This window comes from Neoarius graeffei, chromosome 2 (assembly GCF_027579695.1).
Source record: "Neoarius graeffei isolate fNeoGra1 chromosome 2, fNeoGra1.pri, whole genome shotgun sequence".
Lineage (NCBI taxonomy): Eukaryota > Metazoa > Chordata > Actinopteri > Siluriformes > Ariidae > Neoarius > Neoarius graeffei.
Window position 1 is genome coordinate 52,167,854 of NC_083570.1, and position 12,436 is coordinate 52,180,289.

Below are 12,436 nucleotides of genomic sequence, written 5' to 3' on the forward strand. Positions count from 1 at the left end.
GATTATGCGATTGTAGCCGAGCTACTTGGTGCATGTAAACCCTATCGAGCTACGGAGTCGAGCTACTTACTTCAGCGCTGCCCCTTCCGGGAGTGACGAGACCACAAGCGGGAAACACAACAGCCTCGGTCGGCATGACACTTCACCTTCGCCGCCCACTTTATTAGGAACACTTCTGTTCATACATACAAACTACAAACACTCTTCTTAGAGTTTAGAGTTTATTTTATTTTTAAAAGGGACAGTGTACAGATTAAACATTATCCTTGTGGTAAAGACAGATGTCTGTACCAGGTTATAGCAGTACATGCTAATTTCCGCCTGTAGTCCCTTTGTTTATACTCTTGAATAGCTCTTCATGTCGACAACCGGAAGTGTACCAACACGATGGGGTGTGTAGCGCCACCTGTGGCTCGGGTGCACAATGCACCTCACACAATAGCTCGATTTCACAGTATGCATGTAGGATTGGATTTCTCTGGCACCCCTGCTGGGACCCTTCGCTCGATTACCGACAGCAGCTCGATTTGGATGTGCATGTAAACGCCCTGACTGGTGAGCAATACACAAGATCACTTTCGCTGTCTGTCGTTTCGAAAGATTCCATGTTTTCCGGACCGTTCGAGCGGTTTGCAGTGCTGAAAGGGTTAAAGTCCATGGCACTCTTCGTCCAGTGGAAACGATGTATGAAATCCAATCACAAGTGGAGATGCAGGTTTAACCCGTCCACTTTTGATCAGATCACTCCAGACAGATGTTAATACCACATGTTGGAGTAGAAACTAACCCAGGCACAAAATCTGCTCGTCCTCGGCGCCTGCGCTACCGATTCGTCTATTCCTGTAAAACCTAAAGCGGAGAAATAGTTTGGAAAGAGCTCAGAGTTTTGCTGTGACGTTCTCCAGACCTGAGCTGAAAGCAGCGTACGGTGTCTGGCAGTGTTACAACATGAAGCTTGGGGCTATTTTTGGTTCACATTCACGATGAACATCTGCAGCACATAATGTACAAAAAAAAATGTTCTATCTTTACAGGAATGCAAAACTTTTTGCACCCAGCTGTGCACTGTGCATTGCTTTCAGCCCGGTTTGTTTTTCTGTGTTATGAATTGAACTTGCCGTGCCCTCTGCTCTCAGCTGCGCCGTTCCCTGTCAAATGTGTGTGTGTGTGTGTGTGTGTGTGTGTGTGGCGGGGGTTTAAATGAACCAGACTTCGAACCTGAAAAGGAACCACCTGTAAATACCCTCAGTGTGTTTAGTAACCATGGCCATGACAGCAGGGATCTCGTTTTGGTCGTTAAAGCTCGTACAGAATAGCAATTCTTAAACTCATGTCCTCCAGATAGGAGTAGATGATGGCTGGGTGATGCAGCATTATATCATGATCATGATAAATTCTGTCATGATATGCTTTTCAGAGAGAATGCAAATATTAAGATCTTTTTTTCCAAACAAAATAAACAAACAAAACCAACTGGTGGTAATATTGTAGTAGAACTTTAAATCTGTTTTGTTGTTTATTAACGTTGCTAGAATTTTGGGTAATTTATATTTGTAGACTTAAAAAGTTTTTCCATAGATTTTAAAATCCCGTAACAAGTATCCTGACTTCAGGATAACCTGAGTGGTGTTGCAATGTGACACCTAAAAAAAACAACACACACACACACACACACACAACGCTTTTTTCTGTGGAGTAGACAGTTTATGATTCAATGACGAGTTATTTCTAACAGCTCCTTTTGCATCATCAGATATTGGGTAACAAGCGTGACATTTGTTGATTTTAGGCGTTCCTAATCTGTAAATTAATTGAACTTGAATTAAAGGCAGACTGCCTTTCAGATTTTTCAAGTTTAGGTCATAAAAAGAATTTTCCCTGACACCCAGTTATTTTTGTTTAGTGGACTGAAAGCTACTTAATTCGGATCTCATCTCATCTCATTATCTGTAGCCGCTTTATCCTGTTCTACAGGGTCGCAGGCAAGCTGGAGCCTATCCCAGCTGACTACGGGCGAAAGGCAGGGTACACCCTGGACAAGTCGCCAGGTCATCATAGGGCTGACACATAGACACAGACAACCATTCACACTCACATTCACACCTACGCTCAATTTAGAGTCACCAGTTAACCTAACCTGCATGTCTTTGGACTGTGGGGGAAACCGGAGCACCCGGAGGAAACCCACGCGGACACGGGGAGAACATGCAAACTCCACACAGAAAGGCCCTCACCGGCCACGGGGCTCGAACCCGGACCTTCTTGCTGTGAGGCGACAGTGCTAACCACTACACCACCATGCCGCCCTGAATTCGGATCGCTGACTTAAAATTTTTTTTTAAAGAGAACAATTAATGAATTTAGGGCCACGTGGCCCTGAATTCTCCACTATTTTTTCCTGCTTCACCATGACCCAATACAAGATACTCCATCATGAATGACGTGGTGGGCTTTCCCTGTTCACGCAAGGCATTGTGGGATACAAATTTGAAACAGGAGAGGAAAACGGAGACCGACTACAGTAACGGAAAGTGAGAAGAAAAAGACGTTATGTTGCGAAGGAAAGGAAACGCAGGACCAAACTAATCAATGTTGGCGGTCAGCGAGCACCTCGGTGTGATCGGCTGTTCGTTTAGCGACAGAATGATGGAACTGTCAGTGCACCGTCAAAGGTAAACCTGTAGATGTGCACACGGACTTCTTCTGTCTACTTGACTGCGTGAAGCGAGCGATTTCACGCACGGTATTTGTTCGGGAATCGCCTCAAATTAAACAGCTTCCCAGCTACAGGATGGCCTGATGTTTTGAGAGATATTACAGAAATCAACGTCCATCACAATGACCACATTTCAGAGGGAACTAAATTTCACCGATTGTATGAAATCGAAAGGCCGTCTAGCTTTAAGATTATCGTTCTCGAATGGGGAATTTTGATTGTAGACCAAATCACTGGACTAAAACCAGTCGAGAACACCAGAACTCTCCATCATCAATGCATTTGTGGTGTGCAGTATGCTTCATAAACCTTATGTGCAAGTGTATTTTGTTTTTCACCGCTCAGACAAAACGAGTCTATGAAAGGGTCGGTTGACCGTTCTCCTAATCCCGTTTGTTGCTTTTGTTTTGAAAGTATGTGACCGCGACTCTCTCAGCACTCTGTGCAGCGAAACCACCACAAATTCACTGTTAATGACCCTTTCGAAGCCCATCTCGAACTTTTTCTTCATCTGTGTGTCATACATGGAAGGTTTGAACACAGCATCCCTTATCTTTTCTTTCTATTGCAGACAGCCGCAACCAGTTCTGCTCCATTACAAAGGAATAACTGTACGAAACCGGTTTGTAACAGTCAAAAGGATTTAAACTATAGATACGGTGACAAAATCTGTTCAAGTTCACATTACAATTTAAGGTCTGTGGCCTAGGATGTCGCCGCATCGTTGCGGATTGTTTCCGGAATATCAATAGCATCGAAAATGGTGACTCGCTACTTGGTGCAGAGGATTCTGGGAACAGTGAGCCGGCCTCTTTAATTCCCGGAAGTTGATCTCGCCTGAATCTCACCTCTGACAAAACTTAATGGAGGAAAGTCTTTTGGATCTTGTTTCTCTGAGTTTTCCTGTGTTGTGTCCTCCAACACTATTTTTGCTCAACATGTTGTGTTTAAAGCATATACGCAGAGCCATGGCCTCACTTTTTGTTTATAAACGCCTTGAAACCTCAAGAATGGCACAGGAATAGTTTTAAGCGTTAACAATAAATCTAATATAGTAATTTTTACGATTAAAGTGATTTTATATACTGTACAACCCTGATTCCAAAAAAGTTGGGACAAAGTACAAATTGTAAATAAAAACGGAATGCAATGATGTGGAAGTTTCAACATTCCATATCAGAATAGAACATAGATGACATATCAAATGTTTAAACTGAGAAAATGTATCATTTAAAGAGAAAAATTAGGTGATTTTAAATTTCATGACAACAACACATCTCAAAGTTGGGACAAGGCCATGTTTACCACTGTGAGACATCCCCTTTTCTCTTTACAGCAGTCTGTAAACGTCTGGGGACTGAGGAGACAAGTTGCTCAAGTTTAGGGATAGGAATGTTAACCCATTCTTGTCTAATGTAGGATTCTAGTTGCTCAACTGTCTTAGGTCTTTTTTGTCGTATCTTCCGTTTTATGATGCGCCAAATGTTTTCTATGGGTGAAAGATCTGGACTGCAGGCTGGCCAGTTCAGTACCCGGACCCTTCTTCTACGCAGCCATGATGCTGTAATTGATGCAGTATGTGGTTTGGCATTGTCATGTTGGAAAATGCAAGGTCTTCCCTGAAAGAGACGTCGTCTGGATGGGAGCATATGTTGCTCTAGAACCTGGATATACCTTTCAGCATTGATGGTGTCTTTCCAGATGTGTAAGCTGCCCATGCCACACGCACTAATGCAACCCCATACCATCAGAGATGCAGGCTTCTGAACTGAGCGCTGATAACAACTTGGGTCGTCCTTCTCCTCTTTAGTCCGAATGACACAGCGTCCCTGATTTCCATAAAGAACTTCAAATTTTGATTCGTCTGACCACAGAACAGTTTTCCACTTTGCCACAGTCCATTTTAAATGAGCCTTGGCCCAGAGAAGACGTCTGCGCTTCTGGATCATGTTTAGATACGGCTTCTTCTTTGAACTATCGAGTTTTAGCTGGCAACGGCGGATGGCACGGTGAATTGTGTTCACAGATAATGTTCTCTGGAAATATTCCTGAGCCCATTTTGTGATTTCCAATACAGAAGCATGCCTGTATGTGATGCAGTGCCGTCTAAGGGCCCGAAGATCACGGGCACCCAGTATGGTTTTCCGGCCTTGACCCTTACGCACAGAGATTCTTCCAGATTCTCTGAATCTTTTGATGATATTATGTACTGTAGATGATGATATGTTCAAACTCTTTGCAATTTTACACTGTCGAACTCCTTTCAGATATTGCACCACTATTTGTTGGCGCAGAATTAGGGGGATTGGTGATCCTCTTCCCATCTTTACTTCTGAGAGCTGCTGCCACTCCAAGATGCTCTTTTTATACCCAGTCATGTTCATGACCTATTGCCAATTGACCTAATGAGTTGCAATTTGATCCTCCAGCTGTTCCTTTTTTGTACCGTTAACTTTTCCAGCCTCTTATTGCCCCTGTCCCAACTTTTTTGAGATGTGTTGCTGTCATAAAATTTCAAATGAGCCAATATTTGGCATGAAATTTCAAAATGTCTCACTTTCTACATTTGATATGTTGTCTATGTTCTATTGTGAATACAATATCAGTTTTTGAGATTTTGTAAATTATTGCATTCCGTTTTTATTTACAATTTGTACTTTGTCCCAACATTTTTGGAATCGGGGTTGTAGGTAGCGGTCCAAGTGAATAACTTGACGTCTGTGACGTCACCGCAGGAAGTCTATCGGTCTGATCGCCATTTCCGCTATACTAATTTTATACGATTTTAACTCTCAAAAATATATATTTTTTTATTCCCATTTATGCGGCATACAAGAGTCAAGGATGGAGATACTGTCCACTCAGAAATTTATTTAAAAATAAAGGTTCTGCGTATCTGCTTTAAACCAGGCAGGAGACAGAATATCGTTGTGTTGAATATCGTGATATTTCTGTTTAATATTCATTTTGAGCTCTTCTTACACACTAGGCGTCAGCTCAAAGTTTGAACTTGACTGCAGTGAAGCATGCCTAAGTTCTAGTCCAAAAAGTTAAGCGAATCACACGGAAGCGCTCAGGCACATGGCAAACACAAGACAGTCAATCTCGTTCCAGTTGGCGTGTGTGTATGGGGGGGGAATTATGCCAGAATGGTCCATAGTACACTACTGCGCAACTTTTTCACACACTCCAGGATTCACAGCAGGTCCGTAGGATAGCAGTCCGAGGGGTCGTTACGGTAAACCACTGTATGCATGTGCACCCTGGTTTCTGGCTCTGAAGTGTACGTTCAAATCAAAAGGGGTGTTCACACGGCAACTTTTACTCCGGTGTAGCACCGGGGCTGCCCCGGTAGAGCGTTCACACGGTACAAAGTTATACCGGTGTAGCCCCTGAAAGCTGCTTAAACCAGTGCAGATCTAACCCTGCTCGGGAGGTGGTTTAAGAAATTTACTCCAGAGTAAATGCTAGTTTGCGGGGCAGCGCCGATATAAAATGGGACGTCTGAACGCTACAGGGGTAGACTCGCTACGCGGGAGGAGAGTTGATTACATACGGGCATTGCATAATTTGCATCCTGGTATTTTGCGCTTCCAAAATGGCGAATATCAACAACAACAGAACTGCGCGTCTTCCAGTGTTGCCAGATTGGGTGGATTTAAGTGCATTTTGGTGGATTTGAACATATTTTGGGCTGGAAAATGTCAGCAGTATCTGGCAACACTGGTGTCTTCATCCACGTTGTTTTCCCGGCGCTTGGTGATGCCATGACAGCCGGGAAAAGGAAGTACATTTTCACGCATGCGCATATTTAATTTCCGCATTATTACTATCGTATAACACGGTCGCAAAAACTGCCGTGTGAGCGCAAGTGGGGCTGCACCGGTGCTAACACGCTTCTCTCTAGTAAGCAGGTTTGTGACGTGTGAACGCTCCACAAAATTTACACCGGTGTAAGATATATCGCAACAAAATACATCGGTGCAGCATCCATGCAAATATGTGCTGCACTTGATGTAAGTCACTCTCGTGTCTAAAAACAGTTCAGTTGCACAGCGTGTGTTGTGCTGGCAGTGGCGTAACTAGAAACTAATTTCAGCGGAATAAAGAAATATCCAAAATAAAATCACAATTGTTTTTCTGATTATTAACTCCGCCAACTTTGTTGGAGGTGGTTATGTTTTCATCTCCGGGGTTGGTTTTTATCCCCCGCTGGCCGAAAGGCCCGAAGGGGGATGATGTCGTGGCGATGTCCGTCCGTCCCTCCCGGGAAGGGTACTCACCTTCTGAAATCAACTCCTCTCCCAGTTTTTGGAGGAATTTCATGAAACTTGGCAGGATTCTTTGTTGTATGTTGGTAATACGCATATTGTAATTTTGTTCAATTCGGTCACATTTTACCAGAGTTATGGTCTAGTTGCTAGCGGGGGATATTGTGTTCTCAGAGCTTTATTTATTTATTTATTTATTTTTACCTTTTCCCAGCAGAACTCAAAAAGTAGTGAACAGATGTTGATGAAATTCTGAAGAAAGGTGAGCTCTGGGCCAGGGAAGGATTGATTAGCTTTTGATGCAAGTCCGGATATGCTTGTGGATCCAGGATTTTTCTTTTTTCTTTTTTTGTGGCTATTCTAATATGCGGCTTGGTGGAGATATGCACTCTACCAAATGTCCTTCTGGTTACAGTTAATTTGGTAAGTGTGGCACACTCGGGCATTTCATGTGGCTGTCGGACAGCAGGAATAATCTCAATAACGTTGGCATGAAATACATTGATGACCTTGTACACCTTCGGCTTTTCTCACAACACAGCGTATTAACATTGTCGTGGTTCGTTTTGTCGTCACTGTGGACAAAATAAATGTCTTCATATTTTATTTCTGTCCTCAGGAAGCTTCGTTCAAGATGTGCCTCGTGGCTTTAGCGTGTCGTCTCCTGCCTAATTCAAACACAAGGCGACGGCACGCTGTACTGGTGGAATTAAAAGATCATTGAAGTGTCGTAACCAGAGGCTTTGCACATCCAAAGCTCATTTTGTCTCTCTTAATAAACTGGTGAGTTAATGAGTTTCTGAGAGTCGTGAACGAAAGCCTGAAGAACTGCACGATAGTTAAAGGATGATGGCTCCATTTCTGGGACGGTGAAATTTCGCTGTTTGGCTGTTCTGAACTTGAACTCAGACTTTTGAGTATTTTGAGTATGTAACGCGCGCACACACGCGATGCAGATTGCTTCCAGGTTCTGTGTGCAGCATTGATAAAACATAGAAATAGAAAGCTATTAAAGCAAAAATAAAAATGGCTTTATGGAGTTCAGAACCCGTGCTTCTGTGTGCAGTGTAGTTGCTTTTGTAGTTTTGTACTACTCCAGGGTTAAATTCTTGTCTGGTTTCTTAAAGGAGATACGCAGAGCCTTTATTTTTAAACAGATTTCTGAGTGGATAGTATCTCCATCCTTGACTCTTGTATGCTGCATAAATGGGAATAAAAAAAATATATTTTTGAGAGTTAAATTCGACCGCAAAGTTGGCGTTCGAGCTGCCCCGCTGATCCAGCCAGCCCTGAGCGCGTGACGTCACAGCGGGAACCGGTTTTCAGGCCGAGGCCTTTTACAGCTGTAGACCAAAGTCATATAAATAAACATTTATGGTGAAAGTAAGAAATCCCATTACCGACTCGCTCAACTACGACTGATTTGACTTCACTGATTGTGGGTTGACTCTCATTAAAACAGGATGGGCGTTATAACTTATGCAACATACATGTACATGCATGCATTTTCACTGATAAAAGGCGAATTAAATAATCAGATGAACTGAGACAATCACATTCTGAAGCAAATTAAATAATCTTATACCGGTAACTTAAACACACAATACAAGTTACACGTATTAATCTAAATGCAGGTAAACAAGTTTTTTTTTTTTTTTAAATCCAAATGAGAGTCGGAGCTTACCCGTCTGTGTTCTCGCTTCTTGAAGGCCGATTGTTTTGAAACAATCTGATTTTCAGTTGTTCATTCAGTTCTCCGTTCATTCACTTCTTCTACGTAAGGGTGAGATGGCAGCAATATCCAGTTTAGAAATCAGACAGCTGCTCCACTCATTCTCCATTTTCTTCATACTGTGTAGTCCGCCATTACTACTCGGCTCAGGCAATTAGTAAAACCCAGGACGGAACGGGATGTCACCAGTTTTAGCAACAACTGCGAGGAGGTCACTGCTCGAGCGATATGTCCCGTCCCGTTCCGTCCCAGGTTTTAGCAACAACCCTCAGCTAACTCTGGGAGGACTGGTGCAACTGAACTCACTTTCCTTTTCTTGTAGTTTTCTTTAATTGTTGATACTGCACCCTCTTTCAGTACGGGCTTATAGCCAACGCTCCTCAACAGATCAGAGGTCTCGTACGAGTCTTCAGTAAAATGTGCAGAGCAGAGGAGAGACCACTTCATAGCCGCCCAATGTGCCCGTGAACTGCTCGCAAAACGCGTCCAAATCTTTGCAGTTTGAACGTTCTTGGGCCATGAATGCAACGTAAATCCACCTTCTGTCGTGTTGCTGCACCCGCCAGGAACACATCTACGTGGCATGGCGATAAATTGGCTCAAAATGGAGGATCGGAGTTGCAGTCAGCTCTGTGTTTTAGTATAGCGGAAATGGCGATGAGACCGATAGACTTCCTGCTGTGACGTTACAGACGTCAGGGTCATTCACTCAGACCGCTACCTATATAAATCACTTTAATCATAAAAATGACTATATTAGATTTATTGTTCATGCTTTTAACTGTTCCTGTGCCATTCTTGAGGTCTCAAGGCATTTATAAACGAAAGTGAGGCCATGGCTCTGCGTATCTGCTTTAACTATATGCTACAGGTAAACATCTTGCCGCTCCTGCCTGGCCTCTAAAATTAGACATTTACAGAGCCTGATTTTCAGTGATCCTGTCATTTGTGTCTGATTCACCAGCGATGTCGTGTTAGATAGAACAGCATAGAAGAAAGTATAATAAGTGTAATATCATGCTTTGGTTCCATTTTTATCCCCCGCTGGCCGAAAGGCCCAAAGGGGGATTATGTCATGGCGATGTCCGTCCCGGGAAGGGTACTCCCCTTCTGAAATCAGCTCCTCTCAGTTTTTGGAGGAATTTCACGAAACTTGGCAGCATTTTTTGTTATATGTCAGTAATACACGTATTGTAATTTCGTTAAATTCGGTCACATTTTACCAGAGTTACAGCCCTTGATTAACAAAATTATACTTCGACAATTTCATGAGTGTGCGTTTTCCTTCTGAAACCAACTCCGCTCACAATTTTTGGACAAATTTCTCAAAGCTTGGCGAAAGGCCTTGTTATATGACAGTAATATGTTTTGAGATTTAATTCCGTTTGTGAAAAATTTTAGCAGAGTTTTGACCTTTGATTAAATAACTTGTACTTTGACAATTTCATGAGGGTGTATGTTCTTCTGAAATCAACTCCTCTCACAATTTGCGGAGGAATTTCACCAAACTTGGCAAAAGGCTTTGTTATATGACGGTTATACGCATATTGAAATTTCCTTTAATTTGGGCAAATTTTTACCAGAGTTATGTCCTTGATTATTAACAAACTTTGGCAATTTCATCAAGGTGTGCTTACTTTCTGAAATCAACTCCCCTCACAATTTTTATTCCCCGCTGGCTGAAAGGCCCGAAGGGGGATTATGTCGTGGCGATGTCCGTCCCGGGAAGGGTACTCACTAGGGTTGGGCGGTATCCAAATTTTGATACCTTTAAACTGTCTCTGTTTTCTCCCGGGGTATACGGTATTACCGAGAAAAAAATAATATTTTGTTTCGGCCTACTGTGTAACGTGCGCCTATACCGGCGGACCTTGTCCAGACCTGCGCCTATGCCTCAAATGTACTATTTAAAAGCAGCATAGCGAATTGTGTGCATTGTGGTATGGATTAAGCAGCAAAGCGAATTTTGTGCATTGATGAATGGATTCAGAGATATTTCAAAGCATCACGCAACTCTTCCTTCATCTTGAAAATAGCATTCAACTGTCGTTTACACATGTCTGCGTTGAAACGCCATTTGCAGCACTATTTCACCTACTCCATCAAAAAAAGTACACGATGAGCAGGATCATACCCTTTCAAGCATGGGAAATAAAAAGAAAAGAAAAAGAATCAACCAACACCCAAGTCCGTTTAGACTGCGCGATAAACCATATTCTTCAGCGCAAATGAGGCGAACCTAATTCAAATGTGCGGTAGCTGCACAAGGCAAAATCATATGGGCCCACGTCATGCCATGGCGGGGAAATTAATAATCAAATGGCCTTACCTTGCTTAAAACGTTGTCTTGATCACATAACTCCTTACAATTATTCCACTTAAATCCATACGGTTTAACACGCCCAACAAAGATAGCAAGCGCATTGCTAATTCCCACCAGAAACCTAACAGTTTACGCTACGATGTTTTCTTCCGTTTCTTCAGTAGATGACATTTCAAACGTTTATTACCCACATCCCAAATGTCATACGTTATATTATTTTACCTTGTTGTTACTCATGTAACCTACTCAAAACACAACTCATTGGAGAGATCTCGTGGAAGTGGAGTACCCCAGGCTATGGTGTGCCTTAGGGGACATATTATTAGATTTTTTTCAATTTTGCACGGTCATTTACATTATTTTAACCTTATAAGCTAACCGTACATTGATGTTGGTGATTTTTTAAATTATTTTATCAATATTAATACTGCCAAAATACTGCCACACTGCCGATGTTGTATTTTTTTTTTTGCCACTAATGGCCCTTTTCCACTACCCTTTTTCAGCTCGCTTCAGCCCGACACGGCTCGCGTTTCGACTACCAAAAACCAGCACGACTCAGCTCGTTTCAGCCCTGCTTAGCCCCTAAAACTCGCACGGTTTTGGAGTGGGGCTGAAGCGAGCCAAGCCGTGCCGAGTGAGGCTGGGGGCGTGAGCAGACACTCCCCTGTGCACTGATTGGTGAGGAGGCGTGTCCTCACACGCCCCGCGAGCGCGCTGGGATCTGTAAACACCGTAAACCCGGAAGGAGAAGAATTACGAATTACGAGAATTTCTGAAGCCTTATGCGCCTCGCCTCATCTATACGCTCTTGCCAGTATCTGTCCGCGTTGTCGGTGACAACAAGCCACAGCACCAAGACCAGCAACACTAACGACTCCATGTCCTCCATGTTTATTGTTTACTATCCGGGTCGTGAGACTACCGCTTAAAAGCTCACTGATGTCACTGTTTGCGCTGCTTAACGACATCACCTGACGTCCACCCACTTTCGCTAACTCCACCCAATGTGTCCACCCACTTCCAGCCAGCACGGTTCAGCGCGGTTGTAGTCGAAATGCAACTCCAACAGCCCCGCTCAGCACGGCACGGCTCAGCCCGACTCAGCCGCATTTGTAGTGGAAAAGCGGCATAACTCGTTATCTTGACTTGCCATCTTTCAACCGCGGTCTCAGTCTCTTGCGAAGCTTTCTGTCAGACTCCAAATGTCACGCAGGGTTGCCATGGTAACGACAAACAACCCTGCACGCGATGAGAACTTCTTTAGGAAATTGATAGAATTAGTGAAAATACGATCACACAGTTATTCGGGATGATCTTCAATTTATTATTTTATATTATGACCTCATGTACTCCATATTTATTTAGATATTATATATTTTTTTAAAATGACG

At 43.1% G+C, this 12,436-nt stretch overlaps 1 protein-coding gene across 4 annotated transcripts in view; it reads left to right on the top strand.

Annotated features, from left to right (window-relative positions):
* Positions 1-12,436, top strand: part of sin3aa (SIN3 transcription regulator family member Aa) — a 103,185-nt gene that overhangs the window by 11,872 nt on the left and 78,877 nt on the right. The window contains exon 1 of one of the 4 annotated variants that reach the window (XM_060914382.1): positions 7,750-7,770. The exons of the other annotated variants lie outside the window; for them this stretch is intronic. The gene's annotated coding sequence lies outside the window, so the exon portion shown is untranslated. Of the gene's footprint in view, positions 1-7,749; positions 7,771-12,436 lie in introns of those variants that run through there. 4 annotated transcript variants of the gene reach the window in all.